The sequence below is a fragment of the Mytilus galloprovincialis genome, chromosome 1 (assembly GCF_965363235.1).
Source record: "Mytilus galloprovincialis chromosome 1, xbMytGall1.hap1.1, whole genome shotgun sequence".
Taxonomy (NCBI): Eukaryota; Metazoa; Mollusca; class Bivalvia; order Mytilida; family Mytilidae; genus Mytilus; species Mytilus galloprovincialis.
Window position 1 is genome coordinate 25,813,465 of NC_134838.1, and position 23,542 is coordinate 25,837,006.

A 23,542-nucleotide genomic window follows, 5' to 3' on the forward strand; every position below is an offset into this window, starting at 1 on the left:
TGGAACGAAAAGTGCTAGTGGTTCTAAAATGAAATTATTTCTATTTAAGACAAAAAAAAATGTCTACTGTTTGTTGTTGTCTTAATATTGTTTTCTTATACAACATGTAACTGATGAAAAAATGGTATGTGCAACAGAGTAAGAATTATACTGTTAAATGTCAGTTTGATCAGTAGGCCTACACAGTGGTCCCGTAAGAATCGTGTAAATACATTATCGCACTGTAGATACAGACACGTGTTCGTTAATTGCACGCCAGACCCAAACATGGATATGTTTCCTGTCTTGAGATCAGGAAGGCAGCAACCATGTCCCTGACTAAGTCCAAAAGTGTAAACAAACTGTTTCATGATATATCTAAAAAAAACAATCTACTGTTTGTAATGATTGATAAAAGAAATAAATGAAATTAAACATGATAGAAGATAACTTTTAACATTCTAGTTCTAGATTTCTCATTAAACTTTTGGCTTAGTCTTATAATCAAGTAAAAACATTCAAAGCACTTTGTGTTTACGTGGATTAACTTCACTGTCCAAATGCCAATATATATGATAAATTTGTAGAAACCTAAACATAATTTCATATCTTGTATATCACGACTATCATGTTCGGGGCGATCACTGTGCGTGCACCACTATTCCCTATGTATCTAATGTCAAATACTTACTATTACTTAGCTAGTTATCAAAAAATGAAATTGTGCGGAATATGCATGATTTTTGGAACTAAATGCGTAAAATAAATGAATCACTCCAATTGTTCAATAATGAAATGCAGGATATACCGTTAAAGCATTGCTAACTGTAAAACTTGATGATAATTTATATATAGGTACGACATGTTAGAAAAAAATCATATACACTTTACATGACATTAAATGTATTAATCTGATGCCTTTGTTCAAAATGGCACATAATGAATTATATGTAATAAAATATGGTGTTTCATTATTTTATACTTTATGTTTATTTAAAGAATTGTGTTAAGTGCTAAATATAATTTCAGGTTTCAATTATTTGTGGAAATTCCTGTTCTATATCATCTGTGGTAGTTGTACATATACGTGTCATCAGTACTGTAAGTTTATAACTACAGGAGCTATTCATGAACTATTGTTCCTTTACTAGTGTAGTCGTTGCATGCTAAATTACTTAAAGTACACACACAAAGTAGGTGTGTATACTGATTGATTGTTTGTTGTAATCGTTGTAATAGTTGTGCTGTTATGCAGTATGAGTTTGCATGTGTTATACGTGTATGTTTATTCTACGTATGACAAGGTATGTTTTTTTTTATTAACACTTTCCATTTTCCTTAGATCTTTCTAAAAGTATTTATTGAAAGAAGTTTATATAAATTTGATTCATGCACATGAAAGTCATCAATAACCAGAGCATGGTCGCATATATCAAAAAAGTGAAATAACAAAAATACCGAACAATGGGTAATATAAAAGAAAATTAAAGTGTTTTACCCATAATTGTCTGTATTTGTAACAACTCAGAGTTTCTGTTATTCCATTTTCCCCTCTTATAGTTAATGTTTTTCTTTCTGTTTTGGTTTTTTACTCGTTTGTTCATCAATTAAATCGACTATTGAACAGTGTATACTGAATGGTATACTACTGTTGCCTTTATTTAACATATATATATACGATAACATTATGCCTATTACATGTTTTTATTTCATGCTACTTGTGGTTTGAAGATCTTGATTGATTTAGAATATGCTCACATGTATATGCATACAAGTATCTGCATTTCGTTTTTTCAATGATTAACACGGATATATATATATATGTATATATATACGAGTCTAAATTGAAAACTACGTTTAAACCTATGATGGCGTTGGAAAAAAAACGCAATTTTTATACGTGTGCATGTAAAACAAATTTCGTTGCAGAAGGGTCTAAATACATATATATATATATATATATATATATATATAAATGCCTATAAATAGCAGCACATAACATACACATCTATGTGTGTGTGGATTAATCAGTACAGTGATTAATTCAATTCACAAATAAAATTGGAGATTGCCTATCAATGTAATTGTATATGTTTTCCGATTAACATGCATATTTATTAGTGTAAAATGTAGAAAATGAATGATATATAAATTACATTGTGTATTGCTTGCTTAAAAATTTTTAATTTATGTGAGTTATAACCTAATATACGCATACATATTTGTTGCTTTGTTAAAATGGTTATAGTTTTTATAATTTTGTCTTGAGAGAGATGGTTGAATTGCGTCATCAGGTAATCTTAATATGTTCTTGTTTTAAATTTACAATTCAATTATAGGGTAGTTAAATTGTAAACTGCTGCAGGTTGTGTAATGGGCGCGTCTATCACTCCATTTCTTTGGCATATATCATTCTTTATTTTTGTATTGTCAGAATATGTCTGATGTTGAAGTTACATATGTACTGTGTATATTGATGAAGAACACTCAAAAATAATGTATTCAATGTATATTGATAATTATTTTATATGGCCTATAGCGTTATGAGTCGGTACAGTTTAGTCTCCACCTATTGAACTATTTTGTAATAAAAATGAGTAGTGTTATTTCAGAATTTGTATCAAACAAATATCGCCAATATTTTTATTTACCCAATTCGTTTGCACATATTTTAATAAAAAAAAGATTCATAGTTTCATTGATTATCTTGTGCTCCAATCGGTTCCTTCCGGCAGATACCTTGATAATTAAGACATGCTAAGGTATTATAATATGTATCAATCAGGATGTTCTCAAATTTAGTAGAATATTGTGTTCTATTGGTATCAAATGAAAGCTTAATGAAATGTTATTAACAGGACATAAGATAACAAAACCTATTTTGTACAACCAAACTTCAAGAAACTGGTACTGTTTAATAAGCAAATTAAGGTATGTTTAAGTTCAAAGCAGAGTAATAAATGTAGGGCTGAAAGTTTAACCATATTTTACATATTTTCCATTCGTAATATATTCAAAACATTATTAATTTGAAGGCTAGGTAATATTTAAATTTAATATTTAGATGTTGACTGTTTTCATTGTGGTTGAAATTACACGATTGTTTAAGGATCAAAATAAGTCAATTGAAGATAGTAAAACAAATATATACATAGTATCACCTTTATAATAACATAGCCCTACAATAACATGATATACATCAGAAAACATTATTGTAGACAACCTTCTTGAATTTTGATGAATAATAACAATACGCTATATCTTTAAAAATAAAAAAGCTATATGTTTGACTTCAACATCCTTTCTTGTTTTCCAATAGTAAAAAAATGTTTAATCTTTCCTAACAACACAATATTTCTGAAAGAGGAAAGTTGTTCTGTATTTACTGGAACTGATAAATAAAGAAGAAGATGTTGTATAGTTGCCAATGAGACAACTCTCTACAAGAGAACAAATGACACAGAAATTACCACGTATAGGTCATCGTACGGCCTTCAATAATGAGCAAAGCCAAAACCGCATAGTCAGCTATAAAATCCTCCTTAAAGACAAATGTAAAACAACTCAAACTTGAAAGCTAACGGCCTAATGTATGTACAAAAAAAAAGAAAAACAAATATGTAACACATAAACTAACATCGAGCCTTGTTTTTTTCTTATTAAACTATCTGCATAGATAACAGTTCTTTTCATGAATCTGTGTGTTTTGACCACTCCTGCCATGGTTTATTGAACCCCCTTTTACACCTCCAATTTAAAAAAAATCTAGCTTTTATAAATCCGTTATATAGAAATATTACTCCAATAAGTAGTTGGTATGTAACTAACATGCTACAAAAGATGTTTTGAAAATTTGATACTTATCCATGGTATTTGATCCTCCTGCCAACTTATATCGAATTCCAAACTATAGACCTTAACTTTTTTTATATTTTATAATTCTAGCTATTAGAACTCATTTACATAGTAATAAAAGTCCAATAAGAAGTTGGTATGTATTTTACATGTTGGAAATTGTTTTGAAAATTTGACGTATCCATGTTATTTTGACCCCTGCCATGGTATATTGAACTTCTTAGTATAGACCTTCAATTCAAAAAAAATCACAGCCATCATATTATTCATTAGATTCATATCATATGACACCGTGTTTATATTAACATGAACAACACAACGGGTGCTACATTCAACGTTGACAATATTATTTTACTTACGAGTTCGAATGTCCATTTGGTATCTTTCATCTCACTCTTATTCTTTTTCTATTTTTTTCGAATGTGATATATTTATATCAACCTTTAGAATCATCATGTTTCTTTCGTTTGCAGCATTTTTGTACATTACAACATAACTCTATTTTAATCGTTATTTGTCGGACAAAATTGAGTAGCCCGAATCACCTCCAAAATAGCACATTGACACATCATGCGATATTGCTCACACTCTGATTCCTCCAAGACAATGGGTTGTCAAAACATTAAACTGTTCAATATTTTTTAATGATACAAAATCGTCTACATTTTAACCATATTCAATCAAATTCTAGCAAATTTTGCCAAGATAAAACCATCGACCAGTGCTTCTTAATATCAAACTAATCGGTTGAAAGAACGTTTGAATTGGTATCCTTGGCTTAAAGGATGATTTTTTTGGGGAATACATGATATATAACACTTGCTGATCTGAGTTCATAAGGTTCATGTCAATAATCCATTCTACGGCTAATTTATAATCCTGGGCAAACAACAACAGATATTTTGGTCTGCCAATAAAAAATCCACCAGCTATATAAAACCTACTTTCAAACACAATTTCAGTAGGTGTGAGCTGATTATTAAAAAAATGTACCTGCGAAAAAGAAACATGATCATTTTTAACATTTCTTTGGATTGACATTTTTATGAAACCAGGTTTCTTGTTTCTGAAATAGCCTATGTCAATCCATACCAGAATTGCTGTTGTAGATAAATTTTCTGTTATAACCTTTTCCAATAATTCATACTTCGTATTCATAGCACATGAATATGCTGGTATTGCTACATTGTGATAGTATTCCTCGTATTTTGTGTGATTATAGATGTCTTCTAATCTATGTTTTAATTGAAAAGGCCAGATATTTGATTGATTCACTACAAATACCTTTGTCATATATGTTGGAAAGTGTTTACAAATGGATTTAAACGTCATTGCAAATTTATTAACGTCCGTATACATGATAGCAGTATTGCTCACAGACTCAAATGGTTTCATCCAACTGAAATATGTACTGGAAGAATACATTGTATTTCGTTTTTTTGGAAAGCCCCTATGTTGAAGTAAGCTGTAATTAATGTTACATCTTCTGTCTGACTTCGATATATTTGATTTGGAAAACCAGTTATCTGAAAACCTGAAATAAAAAAAAAAAGAAATGTTGATAATATTTTAATGTTCTCTCACGTGTTTAATTTGAGGACTTGTTACTCTTCGTGTATGTTGATCTGAAATGGTCATTTTGTTCTGACCTTACAATGTATTCTTGAGTGTATGTATGTCTTTTAATTAGGGATGGCAACGAGTACTCGAGTACTCGGGTACTCGATCGGAAGGCCGAGTATTCGAGTATAGTTTTATTACTCGGATACTCGTTTGCCTGTTATACATATTGAGATATTTCTCTTCACGTTTCCACTTAATTTAGATCCGTTGAAATATCCCCTTGAAGTCTTCGTAATACTAAATAAAGTCTATTAACAACATAAATATGTTTATCCTGAGGCTACTTGTTGTTATAGTAGTAACAGCAACGTCCTTTCGTTCCGAGGAAATGTTTCATGTGCACTACTTGTAACAAAAAATATAAAGTCAAACCGTCGTTTGTCTGCAATTGCTGACCAGATCATATTTCAAAACAAAAACAAAATCAAAGTGACCTGCGGTGAACCCTACGCAACTGATTAGAGACATTTTAAACGGTGTTTGTACACGAATCAACACTTTCATGGATAAATATTTAACTCTTCACAAGCCGAAAATTTTACCTTTGTTTGTTAATCAAGACTTCTATGTTAACGTGATTGGTATGAGATGTACATTTAAATTAATTTAATTAGTCTGTATTTGAAACTTAACTATAATTGTTTAATTTACAATTTAAAGATAGGCGAGTACGAGAGCGACTTTCAAACCCAAAAGTCGAAAATAAACTGACAACGTCATGGCAAAAATAAAATAAAATCAGACAAAAATAGTGCAATAAAACAAAGCACAGAAAAAGTAAGACCGAGGAACACGAAAAAGCACAAGTACTTTGAAGTCAAATATTGTTGTTGACAATTTAATGGACAAGTCGTATTATAAAAAAATACTGCATCCAACCTAAAATCTAAAACTTTTAATAGACGTTTAAGATTCATCGAGTACTCGCGAGTACTCGAGTATCATGACCGAGTATCCGAGTATTAAATTTCAGATCTTTTGACATCACTATTTTTAATTAATTTTCCAACTTATGAACTCTGTTAAATTGAGAAGAGTTCAAGCAATTTGCTTGCAGTCAATTAAGATATATTTAATCTATGGACAAGATGTTAAGAACAGAAGAAAGCAGTCAATCAACTTAAATCAAACGGTTTGACTGATATAGAATTCAACTTATGCAATTTTAAGCAAACACGCAGGTGCAACTTTTCGGTTACAGACCAGACCTGTTTTGTTAGGTGCAGACCTATTAACAAGTTTAAATTAAGACAAATTAAAACAAGACCGGCAACATTGTTGTGTCATCAGTTTTTATATCATTTCTTATATAAACATTGTATAAACAATAACAGTATCGTTTGTTTTTGTTTCTATTACATGTATTGCAGTATACAATTTAAAATTTGACTCTATTGTTAGAATATTGACAATGGTATAAAAAAACATGTTCTTTTTGTCAATAAGGATTTACAGTTTTACATACATTGATAACTCGCTTAGTCTACAGTTAACATGGTTACTAATATTTATGTTGATAGTAATAAAAAAAGCGACAATATTTTTTTAATTTAATTTCTAGTACTTGCTTGATCATTGCGTATTTGAGACAGGTTTAGCTGGCTATAAAACCAGGTTCAATCCACCATTTTCCACATAAGAAAATGCCTGTACCAAGTCAGGAATATGACAGTTGCTATCCATTCGTTTTATGTGTTTGACCTTTTGTTTTTGCGATTTGATTTGGGACTTTCCTTTTTTGAATTTTCATCGGAGTTCAGTATTTTTGTGGTTTTACTTTTTACTATAAAAGTCAGTCTGTGGTTAAAATACTGAATGCTGTTGCATATCAATATTTTGAACAAAAGGAGGACATGCTGGCATTCTCAATTTATGCGGACAAAATGTTGCAGTCATTGTGTTCCCATCTTGCTAGCTTTTGTAGTATTCAATACATCATGACATAAAAATATATCTGAATTAATATGCAGCTATATAGATTGACGTGGTTATTGACAAATATGGTCAGTTTTGGTTGATGCGGTCAAATAGTTGTGTTAAAGGAGTAAGCCAAGGCTACCAAAACTACTTAAATTGCGTTGCGAGACACTAGTTTGAAGAGTACATGCAGGCAGTGTAAATTGTGTAGTAATTGCGTTCCAATATTGCTGTGATTTGTATTATACAATAAATCATGACATAAACACATATTTTTTGAATTTTTAAGACAGCTTTATATATGATATATTAAACATAGAACAATGCTAATATGGTCAGTTTTTGGTAAATACGGTAAAATGATTTACCTAGACGAGTCAGCCTGAGGTATTTAAATTGCTGAAATGTTGTTACTATATTAAACAAAAGGAGGACATGTTTGCCTTCTAAATAATGCAGACAGTTGGATGCAGACCAAGCATTACATTAACGCCGAGTGCACATATTTAATTAGTTAACTCCAATCTTCGCGTTTAGTAGTAAACGCGCGTTTACTATAAATACCTTAACTCGGTCAAAGTGGAAATTTCTAATATTTTCTCTAGTACACGGACATTTTTCTCTCTAAAAATAATTGCGCTTATATTGATGTACCTTTTTGCGGTACGGCCGCTATCTTTGTGAAGTCACGTTATTTATTAAACCATCCTTTAATCAGACCTTCTACAAATTCAAATAAAAAGCCTCGCAACCATAGATTTTAAAGAAAAAATAGAGTTCTGACCAATCCCAACAACACGTTTGTCAATTTATCCTCTTTAACTGAGGACGAAATTAAAGTCCTGTCTTGTCTTGCCCTACTCCCAGTAACATAGATAATATGAAACTTGGAGTTGACCTTGATAACTTTGCCAGAATCCTCAGAATCAAATTTATAGTTTGGTAACAAGGATAAAGAGGTGGATAATGAAGAAGACCAAGACACGTCTGTGACTCGGAGGAAGTCAGCTATAATTTTTATAACACAATCCATCCTTACATGCACATATAACTCATTTACTATGCGGCTAAATAGATAAGCAAAATGGTATGCTTACTTTTTTTTACAAATACATGTATTTGATCTGGTTTGTTAAAATTTATATTACGGAAGTATTATATTGACTACATGGTTCTATGTTTGTATACCAAAAAACAAAGACATTGGAAACTATTTATTTGTTTCGATGTAGAGCGGTCCTGGTTCAAAGTTATTATAGTGTTGAGCAAAACAGACAAAAGTTAACTTGGGATCAGGTCTGGTTCGATCGGAGTTGTCAAAATTTAAGTTAACTTATGGCAGGACTGGTTTCAAAGTTAACTTATATCAGTAGTGGACGTGTTTCCAAGTTAACTTTTCCGGCAGATATAAAAACAGTCTTAAGACCAAGTCCGATTTTCAAGTTAACTAGATTGTGGTCCTAGGACTGATCAGAGCATTCCTAAATCCTGGCACAGGTGAACTATGACCAGTCATAATGACTTGTTTTCAAGTTAACTAGCTGTACAGGCTAGGACAACACCCATTTGTATGTATACATTCAGTTTAAAGTGTTCTGTTCAATATTATATATTTTGAAAAAAAATTAATTAAAGGAAAGTTTTATATATGCTTTAAAGATATTGTATTTATGATGAATTATATCTTCTGAATTTTTTTTTTTTTATTTTCTTTTTTAAATATATTTAAAAACTTGGAAATACAATGTAGGTTTGTTTTGTATTGTGTATAAATTAATTGTCAGAATGCTATATGTATATCTTCTTTATAAAGCTAACTCCTAGACGAACTTGAATGTTATTGTCACTTGATACATATTAGTAGATTCAAGTATTAGTACTGAATCTAACCTTGTACACATTAATTTAGATTTTGGATCTGGGACCACATTCATTACGTGCCTATTTCGAGTCATGAGTCAGTACTATAGTAGTTTTCGCTGGTTCATTTCCGTCGTGCCGTAAGGCGGTTTACTTTCGCGGTTGTAAAATTTCGCGATTGAAAAAGGTATACGAACTATTTTGGGGTTTATTATTTTGGCGGTATGAAAACTTGTATCAATACCATGGTATGTCAACTTTTAAATTGGCGGAATTTATTTTGGCGATTTTGTTCTACTCGCGAAAATAAACGAAAATTTACATCCCACGAAAATAACCAGCTATACGGTATTTGTTTTTCGTGTATTGCTCTGTTAAAAAGAAAAATCACATCAATATTCAACTCGAGTTGAAAAAGCACTATTATAATAATCAAAAAGAATGTGCAATACGTCTTTAATTTTTAGTCCAAATCTGTCATGATGTAGAAATTTAGACTATACCTGTTGTGTATCTTTTAATCTACTGTCAATCTGATAAAACTGGAAAAACGAACAGATTGCATTTTCCATACTTACAGCGGGTAGTAAACTAAAAGCTTCAAAGAAGCAACTGAAATACTGAAAAAAATAAACCACACAGACAAAGGCGATTTGCAAAGAGTGTTTAGTTTTGTTGTACCTATGTATGATCTGATCGGCTTTTCCGACTATGATTGTGCATTCAGAAAAGATGGGTTGATAAATAAAATCCTCAACAATTTATATTTACAATTATGTAGAAATATGATCTTTTTTAGTTTGATACTGTAAATTAACGATGCACATAATGGCTTCTTAATGTTGTCACATATAATATCTTTTAGCCGAAAAGAGTAAATTGCTCAAAGTAAATGATATGCTTGAACAAGTAGTTAAAATTAAACAGTTAATATCTACAGATACTTATATCATCGACAACATGATTATAGGTTCAAAATTTGAGGTAAGTCATTAAAACGATTTAAACGATGCACGGCGGTTAACAAACTTGAAAGATAAACAAATAAAAAAAAACAATTTATCAGAAACGAAACAGAGAGGAATAAGATACAAAATGAAAATTCAAACTCATAAGTCTAAAAGGAACCGAAAATGCCACTACAAAAAAAAAACAAGAAGCAAACAAAAGACAAACACATATATTAACAACCCTACGAAAAAAAGGCTTTATCTCATAAAAATAAGCCGAAGCGCACCCTGCATTTAGTGTCAAGTAAACCTTCGCTATTCAGCTTCTCATTCCACCAAGTGACGAAAAAAGTATTGCAGTAGAACATCTTTCATCAACATTTCCGGAAGGGTGGGGTAGGGTGTCCGACCCCAACTTTGGACTTAGTTTAAAAAGAAAATGGATTTTTTGTCAAGTAAACTTTACCTATTCAGCTTCCCATTGCACCTAGTGGCGAAAAAAGAATTGCCGTAGAACATTTTTTATTAACATTTCCGTAAGGGTGGGGTAAGGTGTCCGACCCCAACTTTGGACCTAATTAAAAAAACAAACCAAGCCGAAGCACACCCTTGACTTATTGCCAAGTAAACCTTAGCTATTCAGCTTCCCATTGCACCAAGTGGCGAAAAAAGTATCGCCGTAGAATATTTTTTATTGACATTTCCGTAATGGTGGGGTAAGGTGTCCGACCCCAACTTTGGACCTAATTAAAAAAAACTAAGCCGAAGCACACCCTAGATTTATTGTAAAGTAAACCTTAGTTATTCCGCTTCCCATTGCACATAGTGGCGAAAAAAGTAATGCCGTAGAATATTTTTTATTGACATTTCCGTAAGGGTGGGGTAAGGTGTCCGACCCTAACTTTGGACCCCATTTATAAAACAAACCAAGCCGAAGCACACCCTGAATTTTTATCAAGCAAACTTTAGCTATTCAGCTACCCATATCACTTAGTGGCGAAAAAAGTATTGCCGTAGAACATTTTTCATTAACATTACTGTAAGGGTGGGGTAGGGTGTCCGACCTCAACTTTAGACCTAATTAAAAAAAAACAAAGCCGAAGCACACTCTAGATTTATTGTAAAGTAAACCTTAGTTATTCCGCTTCCCATTGCACATAGTGGCGAAAAAAGTATTGCCGTAGAATATTTTATATTGACATTTCCGTAAGGGTGGGGAAGAGTGTCCAATCCCAACTTTGAACCTAATTTAAAAAAAAATAAAGAATGAGCCGAAGCACACCCTAGACTGTTTGTCAAGTAAACTTTTGCTATTCAGCTTCCCATTGCACATAGTGGCGAAAAAAGTGTTGCCGTAGATCATTTTTTATTAACATTTCCGTAAGGGTGGAGAAGAGTGTCCAACCCCAACTTTGGACCTAATTTTTAAAAAAATGAGGCAAAGTACATCCTAGATTTTTTGTCAAGTAAACTTCATCAATTCAGCTTCTCATTGCACATAGTGGTGAAAAAAGTGTTGCTGTAGATCATTTTGCATTAACATTTCCGTAAGGTTGGGGAAGGGTGTCCGACCCCAACTTTGGACCTTATTTGAAACAAAACTAAGCCGAAGCACACCCTGGATTTTTTGTCAAGTAAACTTTAACTATTCAGCTTCCCATTGCACATAGTGGCAAAAAAGTATTGCAGATGAACATTTTCTATTAACTTTTCCGTAAGGGTGGGATAGGGTGTCAGACCCCAATTTTTGACTTAATTTACAAAAAGAAAAATTAGCCGAGTTCACTGTGGCGAAAACAGTATTGCCGTAGAACAGTTTTTATTAACATTTTCATAAGAGAGGGGTAAGGTGTCCGACCCCAACTTTGGACCTAATTTACAAAAAAAACTAAGCCGAACCACACCCTGGATTTATTGTCAAGTAAACCTTAGCTATTCAGCTTCCTATTGCACCTAGTGGCGAAAATAGTTTTGCCTTAGAATATTTTTTATTAGCACTTCCGTAAGGGTGGGGTAGGGTGTCCGAACCCAACTTTGGACCTCATTAAAAAAAAGAATAAGCCGAAGCACACCCTTGATTTATTGTCAAGTTCACCGTAGCTATTCAGCTTCCCATTGCACCTAGTGGAGAAAAAAGTATTGCCGTAGAACATTTTTTATTAACATTTCCGTGAAGGTGGGGTAAGATGTCCGACCCGAACTTTGGATTTAATTTAAAAAAAAACTAAGCCGAATCACGTCCTGGATTTCTTGTCAAGTAAACCTGAGCTATTCAGCTTCTTATTGCCCTTAGTGGCGAAAAAAGTATTGCCGTAGTAGGTTTTTTATTAACATTTCCGTAAGGGTCGGCTAGGATGTCCGACCCTTACTTTGGACTTAATTGGACTTAATTAAAAAAATAAGCCGAAGCACACCCTGGATTTATTGTCAAGTAAACCTTACCTATTCAGCTTTCCATTGCACCTAGTGATGAAAAAAGTGTTGTCGTAAAACATTTTTTATAAACATTTCCGTAAGGGTGTGGTAGAGTGTCCGACCCTATTTTTGGACCGAATTAAAAAAAAACTAAGCCGGAGCACACCCTGGATTTATTGTCCAGTAAACCTTCGCTATTCAGCTTCTTATTGCACCTAATAGCGAAAAAAGCATTGCCGTAGAACATTTGTTATTAACATTTCCGTAAGGGTGGGGTAGGATGTCCGACCCCAACTTTGGGCCTAATAAAAAAAAAAAACTGAGCCGAAGCACACCCTGAATTTATTATCAAGTAAACCTTAGCTATCCAGCTTCCCATTGCACCAAGTGGCGAAAAAAGTATTGCCGTAGAATATTTTTTATTGACATTTCCGTAATGGTGGGGAGAGGTGTCCGACCACAACATTGGACCTAATTAAAACCAAATAGGCTGAAGCACTCCCTGGATTTTTTGTCAAGTAAACATTAGCTATTCAGCTTCCCATTGCACTTAGTGGTAAAAATAAAATTGCGGTAGGACATTTTTATTATCATTTCCGTAAGGGTAGGGTAGGGTGTCTGACCCCATTTTTGGGCTTACTTTAAAAAAAAACAAAGCCGAAACACACCCTGGATTTTTTATCAAGTAAACCTTAGCTATTTAGCTTCTTATTGCACCTAATGGCGAAAAAAGTGTTGTCGTAGAACATTTTTTATAAACATTTCCATAAGGGTGGGGACCGAATTTAAAAAAAAAAACTAAGCCGGAGCACACCCTGGACTTATTGTCAAGTAAACATTTGCTATTCAGCTTCCCATTGCACCTAGTGGCGCAAAAAGTATTGCCGTAGAACATTTTTTATTAACAATTCTGTAAGGGTAGGGTAGGATGTCCGACCCCAACTTTGGACCTAATTAAAAAAATATATAAGCCAAATGCTCTCATTGTACTGAAAATTTACAGACAGATGTATTGCCGTGCATATATGTGCATTCACTGTTACACAATTTTGAAATGGCTGCCGCTTAGTGGCAATTGGGGGAAGGTGACATCCGCTAGTGCTTGCAATGGCAATTTTAGTTATGTCAACCGATCGACAATGTCGGGCGACATATTGCTTTTCTTATGTTTCTTTGTTATGGCACCCTCAACGGAGTTGGGGTGACGTATTGTTATTGTACGTTTCTTTTTTTCTTTCTTATTATGGCACCCTCAACGGAGTTGGGGTGACATATTGTTATTCTACGTTTCTTTTTTTTTCTTATTATGTCAACCGATCGACAAAGTCGGGTGACATATTGCTTTTCCTCTGTTTATTTGTCCCTATTATAGTTTTTGTCCCGTTTCTTATTCTTATTCTAATTTTTCTTTTTACCCCCCCCCCCCCTAAAAATGTCCTACCATTTTCTGGAAATAATTTTCATTGGTATGGGTCTGCATCATGGGGGTTACAGAACCCAATGTCCTTGATACCAGGGTGTCATCTAATTAAGGGGGCTCAAAGATGGGTGGGGTAAAACAAAAATTACATTTCTTAAATTTCCTACTGTATGTAGAGTAGATGGAATTATGATTACTTCTATGAATATTAAGAGACACATATCTGCTTCAATATGGAACATTTTTTTTATTTTAGTAGGGGTCTCCTTGGCATAATAGTAGGGGGGGGGGGGTGAATTTTTATAGAACATTCCAGAACATCAATGTTAAATTTATTCTAGAGACATGTAATGTTGTATGATGCTATATAATTATGGCGAGAACAAATTGCAGCAGCAGTATGACTGAGGAATTTTCAAAATGGCCGCCGTTACCATGGAAACAGCAAAAATACGAAAGACTTCAAATGCATCAAATTTATTTAAAATGATAACAATTGTTGCTTAACTAATGTAGACTTGACTTTTGATTTTAGAATTTCCAAAATGGCCGCCGCTACCATGGAAACTGCTATAATGTGAAACATTTCAAAATGCTTTAAAATTGATGAAACTTAAAATAAATGTTGACTAGCATATCTGGACTTGACTTTTGAATTTGAAATTTAAAAAATGGCCGCCATTACCATGGAAATGGCTCAAATGTTAAAACAATCAATACAATATGCTTGAAATTTGGCCAAAATTGTCAATAAAACTCAATTGTTAAGCCATCTTTGCCTGGAGTTTTATTTTGTTTTATATTATAAATAGAAGATGTTAATTCTTCTAAGGTTAATTTACCATCCACTTGTTTGCTTTCACAAGGATTAAAACAATGATCAATGGGGGTATTTTCTATGTATGTCTTTAAAAAAATAGTTTCGGGACATGTACTTTTGTACAGAGATTTATAATACTCTTTACTTACATCTAAAATTTCAATTTGATCAACAGTCCCTCACCGGTTTTGGTCATTAATGTATTAATAGATTTTTTAGCCTGTCTATTCTTTTCTAGGGATGAAAAATATTTAGTATCTTTCCCCTTCCTCTAACCATTTTATTCTTGATCTAACTAGGGCTCCTTTGGCTTTAAAAGAGTATACAATGTATCTCTTCTAAATCTGTTTCTAAATTTTTTATTTGATTACAAAGTTCATTATTTTTCCTATCAGGTAATTTGTCTGATCTTTCATTTAAAAGATTTAGTTTGTTTTCCATCACTAAAATATTATATTTTCTTTGTTTGGCTTTTGATTTACAGTATTGGATAGTAGACTCTTTTATTTCAGTTTTTAGCAGGTCCCATTGATTTGGTACATTTGTAAGGTTAACATTTTGCTCATACTTTTCAATTAACTTATTTATTAGTTTATTATACTGAGTATCAGTCATTATACTTTTATTCATTTTAAAATATCCCTTACCCCGATTTTTTGTATAAATGTCTAATTAAAGCGAAATAGCCAGGTGGTCTGTGAATGAAATTTGTGCACGCCTGATATCAGCAGATACAGTGTTTATGCGTGTTTGTGTGCATATTATAAACAAGTCTATTCTACTAGCTTCATTTGTAGAATTTTTTCTTTTCCATTTGTATTGTTTTTTTATCTTTATTTAATTGTCTCCAAATGTTTATCAATTTATGTGTTTTAATTAATTGTTTTAAACCATTGACTGGCTTTTTAAAATTTTAATGTAGTTTATTATTCTTTGTATCTAAAGTTGGGAGTAGATCATTCCTATCTCCCTCTACCATGTCTACTATTAGAGCACCAAAAGTGTGTTCTTTTAATAATTGACTTACTTTTTTATAAAATTGGTTTCTTGCATGAACTTCATTAGGTGCATACAAGTTTACTAAGGTGAAAATCTTATCTTGAATTTCTATATTGATTATAATAATTCTCCCTTCTTTATCACAAAATTCATTAATTAATTTAAAGTCAAGTGATTTATTAATAAAGAAAGAAACTCCCCTTGAATTTGTTGTGCCTAGGCTATGAAGATGTTTGCCATAGAATTCATTGTAAATTGCTTTATCATATCTTTTGACAAATGAGTTTCTTGTGCTATTAAAATGTCGCATTTCTGTTGCTTAAACCAAGAGAATAATCTAAAGCGTTTTTTTTGTTTTCTCGCTAAACCTTGACAATTAAGTGAGCAAATGTGAAAGTTTTTTTGTTTTCATTATAGTATTAACTATTAAAGCAGTTCAATTGTTAATCTTTTAAACGATTTATTTAAATCTATCAAAATGTATAAACCTGTTCTATGTATTTTGACCCGGATAAACACAAAGTTATTTTTAGACCTATAAATAGCACAGGTAAAGTTAATTTCTATTTTTAGCTTCATTACTGACTTTCCGAAAACGTCTTGTATTCTGTAAACACTAACATTGTCACATACTGATAGCGCGAGTGGTTCTTGTGTATTTACAACTTTTATTTTCTTTTACAGATATGGAATTAATCGTACCACAGAATGTTGTTAGCCAAATTATTTTACTTGAAGTGATAAATTCTTGAAATATGTGCACAACCAAAAGGTGTGTGATATTTAAGTTCAGGAATAGGAGGATATTTTTGGATATTTCTCTGATGTTTAGCAAAAATAACTGTGTAGAAATATGTTCATATCCTGAAGAAAAGAACATCTGAAGATTGTCATTTACCGAAACTGTACTCTTATAATTAAAGAGACTGGCTGTTTTTTATTTGATTTCAAGAATCTCTTTGGACAAAGGATTAATATGTGCCTATGAACAAGTTCTAGATGGCTATGTGAAGTAAATGTGATTTTTTTCCCATGGTGATCCTGCATTTCGTTCATTTAGTGCTCCAACCAATGAAGCAATTTTCATTTTTTTAGATTTGCGTGGAACGAATTTTTGTTATCCAAGCAGATTTACCAACTATAAATTCATAGTCTATACATTTTTCATTTACAAATAATTTCATATATGCTGTATTTATTACATTTTTATAAAAACAACTATTCTGATATTTCTCTTTTGAATATATGCTATCTAAAATATAGACATTACATTCACAAATTACAATGTTGTTCACTTGATAAACACAGTCTATGTTTATAATACAAAGTAAACAAAGATATATATACAATATATACAATATAAAAAAACATGAAGATTTGTAATTGATAGTTTTAATTAAGATGAGCTTAGGATTTAGTTTTTTTTTCACAGGTTCTTCTCTTTTGTGAAGCTCATCAGTAGGAGTACTTGCTGTTTGTTTAGTACGTGTTTTTTCCACTTCGTTGGTTTTATTTGATGGAGTTCTAAAGGCTTCTGCTAGGAAACGTTCCATGCTCGGCTGATCTTTATTTGTATTTTGTTTGTCCTTTGTATTTTTTGCTCGTTTACCTTTTTTGACATGCCGTTTTGCCTTTTTTTCACTTAGGTTTGAATTATCATCAATAGTGTTGCTTGCCTGTTTGTTGAAGGTGAAGCCAGGCGTTTTATGTTCTGCATCAGCTGCTTGGTGTGTTTGTGACACATCCTTTTGACAGCTTTCTGGATGTGTGGAAATGTCTGAATCTGACTCTGATTCAAATTGGCTATCTTCACTAGAAGAAGCAGAGTCTGCATTGCAGTATTTTGCTGTATCACCAGATTTTCCACATGTCTGACATACCTAATCATCTGGGCAAGTAGTGCAATAGCTTGCTTTATGACCGCTGCCACTACATGTTCGACATATACAATTATTTGGGCATTCATAAGATGTATGTCCCTCTTGTAGACATTTATTGCATGTAATGTTGTACGGGTATCAACTTGACCTCGATGGAGTACTACTGGTCCGTGTAACACTTATCAATTCAAAGTTTCAAAACGTTTTGAAATTTTTGATTTTTGGAATTTTGATCAAAGTTTTAAAATATCAAAATTCCAAATGGTGTAAAGGTTTTATAATTTAGAAATGTTAACCAAATGATAAAAAAATTTAAATTCTAAATAATGTTTTTAAATTTGATAGTTTAGAAATTTGATCAAACTTTTAAAATACTAAACTGAACGTGCAATTTTGTTTATTTAATTTTTTGAAAGTTTGATTTTTTTTATTTTTTTTATTAAAATATCAAAAATAGAAAAGGGGCGAAAAGAGGGGAACATGTTAACACGGCTCTGATTATAATCATTCTTAGTTAGGAATAAATAGCACGAAATATATCAAATCATTTTTAATTACAAAATTAAAAATTAAAGGAAGAGGAGAAGTCTTTTTTTTATTTTAACATATTAAAAATCACATGAGATAACAGTACTGAAATTTTAAGATTGTGCATCTATTAAAATAATTATTCAAATCTATTTAAACCGGTATCAAAAAGACCAGAGGCTCCTGAATTGGGACAGACGCAGGCCCAAATGCGACAGGGTTATACATGTTTCGTGAGATCACAACCCTCTCCCTATACCTCTAGCGAATGTAGAATAAACTAACACAAAGCAATGCACCCAGTAAAACGCACTTTAAAAGAAATCCGTCCTATGTCAGAATAGGAAACAAAAGAAACTAATCAAAATGACAATGATAATAAATTAGCAAAGGACTACTATATATAAAGCTAACAGTTACTGACATATCCCAGCTCCAGACCTCAATTAAACTAATTGAAAGATTATGTCTTCATCATTATATAACAAGCACAATCCCTCCCTGTTGTATTTATTGTTATCATTCATGAAATATTTGTCACTGGAAACCGATAATTCAAAATAGGTTCTTTACATACAAATTTCAAAGAAACTTAGGATTCAGCTTGCTCGGGGAAAGTATCCCCTATAGGTGGATTTTGATATGTTTAATAGATATATAGGAAGATGTGGTATGAATGCCAATAAGACAACTCGACATTCAAGTAACAATTTATATAAGTAAACCATTAAAGGTTAAGGTAAGGCCTTCAACACGGAGCCTTGGCTCACACCGAACAGCAAGCTATAAAGGGCCTCAAAATTACTAGTGTAAAACCATTCAAAAGGGAAAACCAACGGTCATATTTATATCAAAAGGAGAAACGAGAAACACGTATGAGCTACATCAACAGACGACAACCACTCTACATCAGATTAACTTCACTTTGGCGAAACACCTCTTCAATTGTTTCGGTTCTTGTATTTACTTCACTTCCAAATATTCAGTTTTCAGCGTTCTGTAGGTGAATGCTTTACCTAAAATTCAGCGTTTTACAATGTACTGGTTTTTCGAGAGCAACATTGGTGGATGGTCAAAAATGGACTAACAATCCCGCATGCAGCTGACAGCGTGACACTCTCTTCACACGGCCCTTTCTGATCGGACCTACCTTTGTTCTTTTACTTTGCTTACAGTTGGATATCGTACGATAACTTTAAAATGCATAAATAACAAAAACGGAACAATGATATCCCTTGATACAAAAAAAAATCCCTTTTCCTTTTATTTGCTATTTAAAAACAGAGTTTGATTAGGGCCCAAAATGAAGCTGCGTATATGATAAATGCATATACTTTTACAAACATCAGTCCAAACGTTGTCTAAGGCAGCAACCAGTTAACTTCAAAAGTGGGACTATGGTTGTCTTTTTTTTTAAGTAAAAAAAAAATCGCGCTAAGCGCTTACAATTTTTTCATCTATATTGATAACATTATTTGGTTCAAAATTTAACACTATAAGGTATGGGGGAAATCTGGATTCAGAATATTTGTTTTGTCCTCTGCTAGCACAAATTTATTTTTTTCATCAAACTGAGGTTCAGAATATTTGTATGTTCCATTATTGAAGGCCCTCGTGGAAGTATCCAAGTAAAATTAAAAATTGTCACCTTGGTGACAATATTTACATATCAGATTCCCAAAAAGATTACTATTTATCGCTGATATAAACTATTCAAAATAATTTTTAATTTTCAAAATGCCAACACCTACAAATGGATGGATGGGTGCATAATGTACAGCGGCAACTTTTACATAAATATGAAGGCTGAAAATAATGTTTATCGTATACGTTTCTATGACGAATGTGTTCAACAAAACCAGAACGAAAAGTTGGTTGTTAACGTTTCTTTTTCTTTTTCTTTTTTTGCCTTTTTGATTTAATTTGACTTTATTGGCTTTTTTTGACTTAATTTGATTCGAGTGTCTTTGGTAAGACTTAGATAGACAAAACGCGCGTCTGGCGCAAATACAAAATTTACATCCGGGTATCTCAGTATGAAGAGTTATTGTAGATGCCTTACAACAATTTCCTGACTCCAGGCTATCAATGTTTGACCTTACTCTTAATTTCGGCATAAAAAGATATGAAAAACCTCCCACATTCCAGACTAGCACAACGTTCATTGCGACACCATGCATTCAGATTTCTTACCGTACCAATACTTAGAGCTGAAAACATTGATACAAGGCAATATATGATCGTCATGCAATCGATAAAAAAGTGAAAACATAACGATCAATGTTACGACCGAAGCGCTTTTCTGGATCAGGAACGCTCAAAGCTGAATATCTAAGGCCAACAATCAATAAAGAACATAAATAGTTGATTAAAACGTTAAAGATGATCGTTAAAGATATATGCATCTGCCGACATGATTGCAGAAAGTAAGAAATTGTAGAACAAAACAGAAAAATTTGAAATCAAATGAGATAATAAAATGTGTATTGAACCATTTTATTGCTGAAAGTCCAGTAGACAAAATATATACATATTCAACCTAACCATACTATTTGACCTTCTGCGAGTTCGTAAGTGTTTACTGTTACTCCTTAAATATGGGTGCTGGGTAAACCATCAAGTAAAATGGTCATTATTAAGCCGTGTGTCTTGTAATAAAATGAATTCTGTTCTTTTAAGAAATATTTATTTTGTCATCCTTTTTTCACCGACTAGTACTGTCCGTGCCTGTGGTTTTACTTTATACATTATCTTTTATGTACCAGCATGTTTTCATTTCATTTTCTTTCGTTTCGTTTCGCAGTTAACAGGTACCCCTTTTTTCGCCCCTTTTCTATTTTTGATATTTTAATAAAAAAAAATAAAAAATCAAACATTCAAAAAGTAAAATAATCAAAATTGCACGTTAGGTTTAGTATTTTTAAAGTTTGATCAAATTTCTAAACTATCAAATACAAAAACGATATTTAGAATTTTGATATTTTAATTATTTGGTTAAATTTCAAAATTTTAAAACTTTTTCACAATTTGGAATTATGATATTTTAAAACTTTGATCAACATTCCAAAAATCTAAAATTTCAAAACTTTTTAAAACTTTGAATTGATAAGTGTTACACGGACCACTATTGCTTTGTATTAACCTATGAATAAAGTTTTTGGCAAAGGATTTTGTATTGGGTCACATATTGTAATGCGATTGCCAGTCTAACAATTTGTTACACGTCCATCAACTCGTAGCCTTTCACGAAATAATGTATGTACAACACAGTGACTAACTTCAAGGGCTCTTTGAATTTGACCGTCGTCTGCTGAGCAAGGTATATTTTTTATTCTTACTCGAACATTGTTAGGATTTTCATTTTCAACAGTTTTTGGGATTTCTAGCATATGTTTATACTACTTTTTTACGAATAACAAAACCATTTGTAAGTGTTTTATCCTGGTCTTCATGATTGTCAAAATATAATCTCCATAATCCCCAAACCCTTTGTAAAGCTTTCAAATGACTGGGGTCTACAAGATGTGCAACAGCTCTGTATAGCTCGAAATGAGTGAGGTACTGATATTGTGAGGGCCTACTAGAACCAAATAAGTCTTGTTTCAAGATGAAGACAGGTTTAACTTCACATACTGACTGGTCGTTTGACGATTGGTCCCTAGGAGATGTTGCTTCAGCATAAGACTTGGACGAACTTTTTGGATCCACATTTGCGTCCGCCATTTTGAAAATTGAGACGACTTTGAATCTCTCAATTATTAACATCATGGTATATTGTATATTGTATATTCTGTTCAAGATACACTCACAAACTTTTTCATTAAATATCAAAATCTGATTTTTTCGAAGAGCTCTGCCTACCGTAGTTATGCCATGGGTGCGTTCGAATTTTTTTCCCAGCCTTTCTTTGCACCTAGTGCAGACAAAAAAGTATATCCGTAGAATATTTTGTATTAACTTTTCTGTAAGGCAGTGTAGTACGGTGTCTGACCCCAACTTTGGACCAACTATATATAAAAAAATAAACTAAGCCGTACGTAGAACACCCTGTTGTTTTTTTCTCAATTAGACCACAGCTACCCAGCTTTTCTCTATACCTAGTGCGGACAAAAATTTTGCCATTAAACACATTTTTGATATATTTTCTTTTAGGTAGTGTGATACGGTGTCAAACCCCAATTTTAGACCTACTATAAAAAAGAATAAACTAAGCCGGATACCACACCCTGTGTTTTTTTTAAGTAGACCACAGCTGTCCAGCTTTTCTTAGCATCTAGTGTGGACAATAGTAATACCGCAAAATATATGTTATTAACTTTTCTGTAAGGTAGCTAAGTAGACTGTCCGACTTAATCTTTGGACCTACTTAAAAAAAACTAAGCCGAAGAACACCCTGGGTATTTTCTCAAGTAGACATAAGCTACCTAGCCTTTCTTTGCACCTAGTGTGGACAAAAGTATTGCCGTGCAACATTTTTTTATTAACTTTTCTGTATAGTTGTGGGCTAAGGTTTCCGACCCCAAATGTGGACCTACTTTCAAAAAATAATAACTAAGCCGAATTGTTTTTCTCAAGTAAACCACGGCTACCCAGCCTTTCTTTGCACCTAGTGCGGACAAAAGTTTTGTCGTACACCATTTTTTATTAATTTTTCTGTAAGGTAGTGGGGTTAGGTATGTGATCCTAAATTTGGACCTACTTGAAAAAAAACCGTGCAGGGGGAAAACCCAGGATTTCTTCTCCAGTATACCTCAGCTAACCAGCTTCCCTTTGCAACTAGTGCAAACAAAAGTATTGCCGTAGACTTTTTTTATTAACTTTTCTGGAGGTAGACTGTAAGGTAAGAAGACTGTCCGACTCAATCTTTGAACCTACTTAAAAACAATAAACTAAGCCGTAGAACACACTGTTTTTATCAAGTAGATCACAGCTCTGCAGTTTTCCTTTGCGCCTATTGCGGACAAGGATTTGACGTAGAACTTTTTTTTTCTTTTTTCAGTAAGTAGGTAGTGGGGTAGGGTGTCCGGCCCCAACTTTGCACTTTCTTAAAAAAAATTAAACTAAGCCAAAGAACACCCTGTGTTTTCTTTCAATTAAACCACCGCTATCCGGCCTTTCTTTGCACTTAGTTCGGACAAAAGTATTGGCGTTCAACATGTTTTATTAACTTTTCTGTAACGTAGTGGGGTAGGCTGTTCAACCCCAAATGTGGACCTATTTAAAAAATTAATAGACTAAGTTGAAGAACACCCTGCGGTTTTTCCTCGAGTAGACCACAGCTACCCAGCCTTTCTCG

At 32.7% G+C, this 23,542-nt stretch overlaps 1 pseudogene; it reads right to left on the bottom strand.

The window, feature by feature from the left end:
- Window positions 1-4,521: 4,521 nt before the first annotated feature.
- On the bottom strand, window positions 4,522-21,969 carry LOC143062088 (uncharacterized; annotated as a pseudogene).
- Between the last annotated feature and the right edge of the window lie 1,573 nt (window positions 21,970-23,542).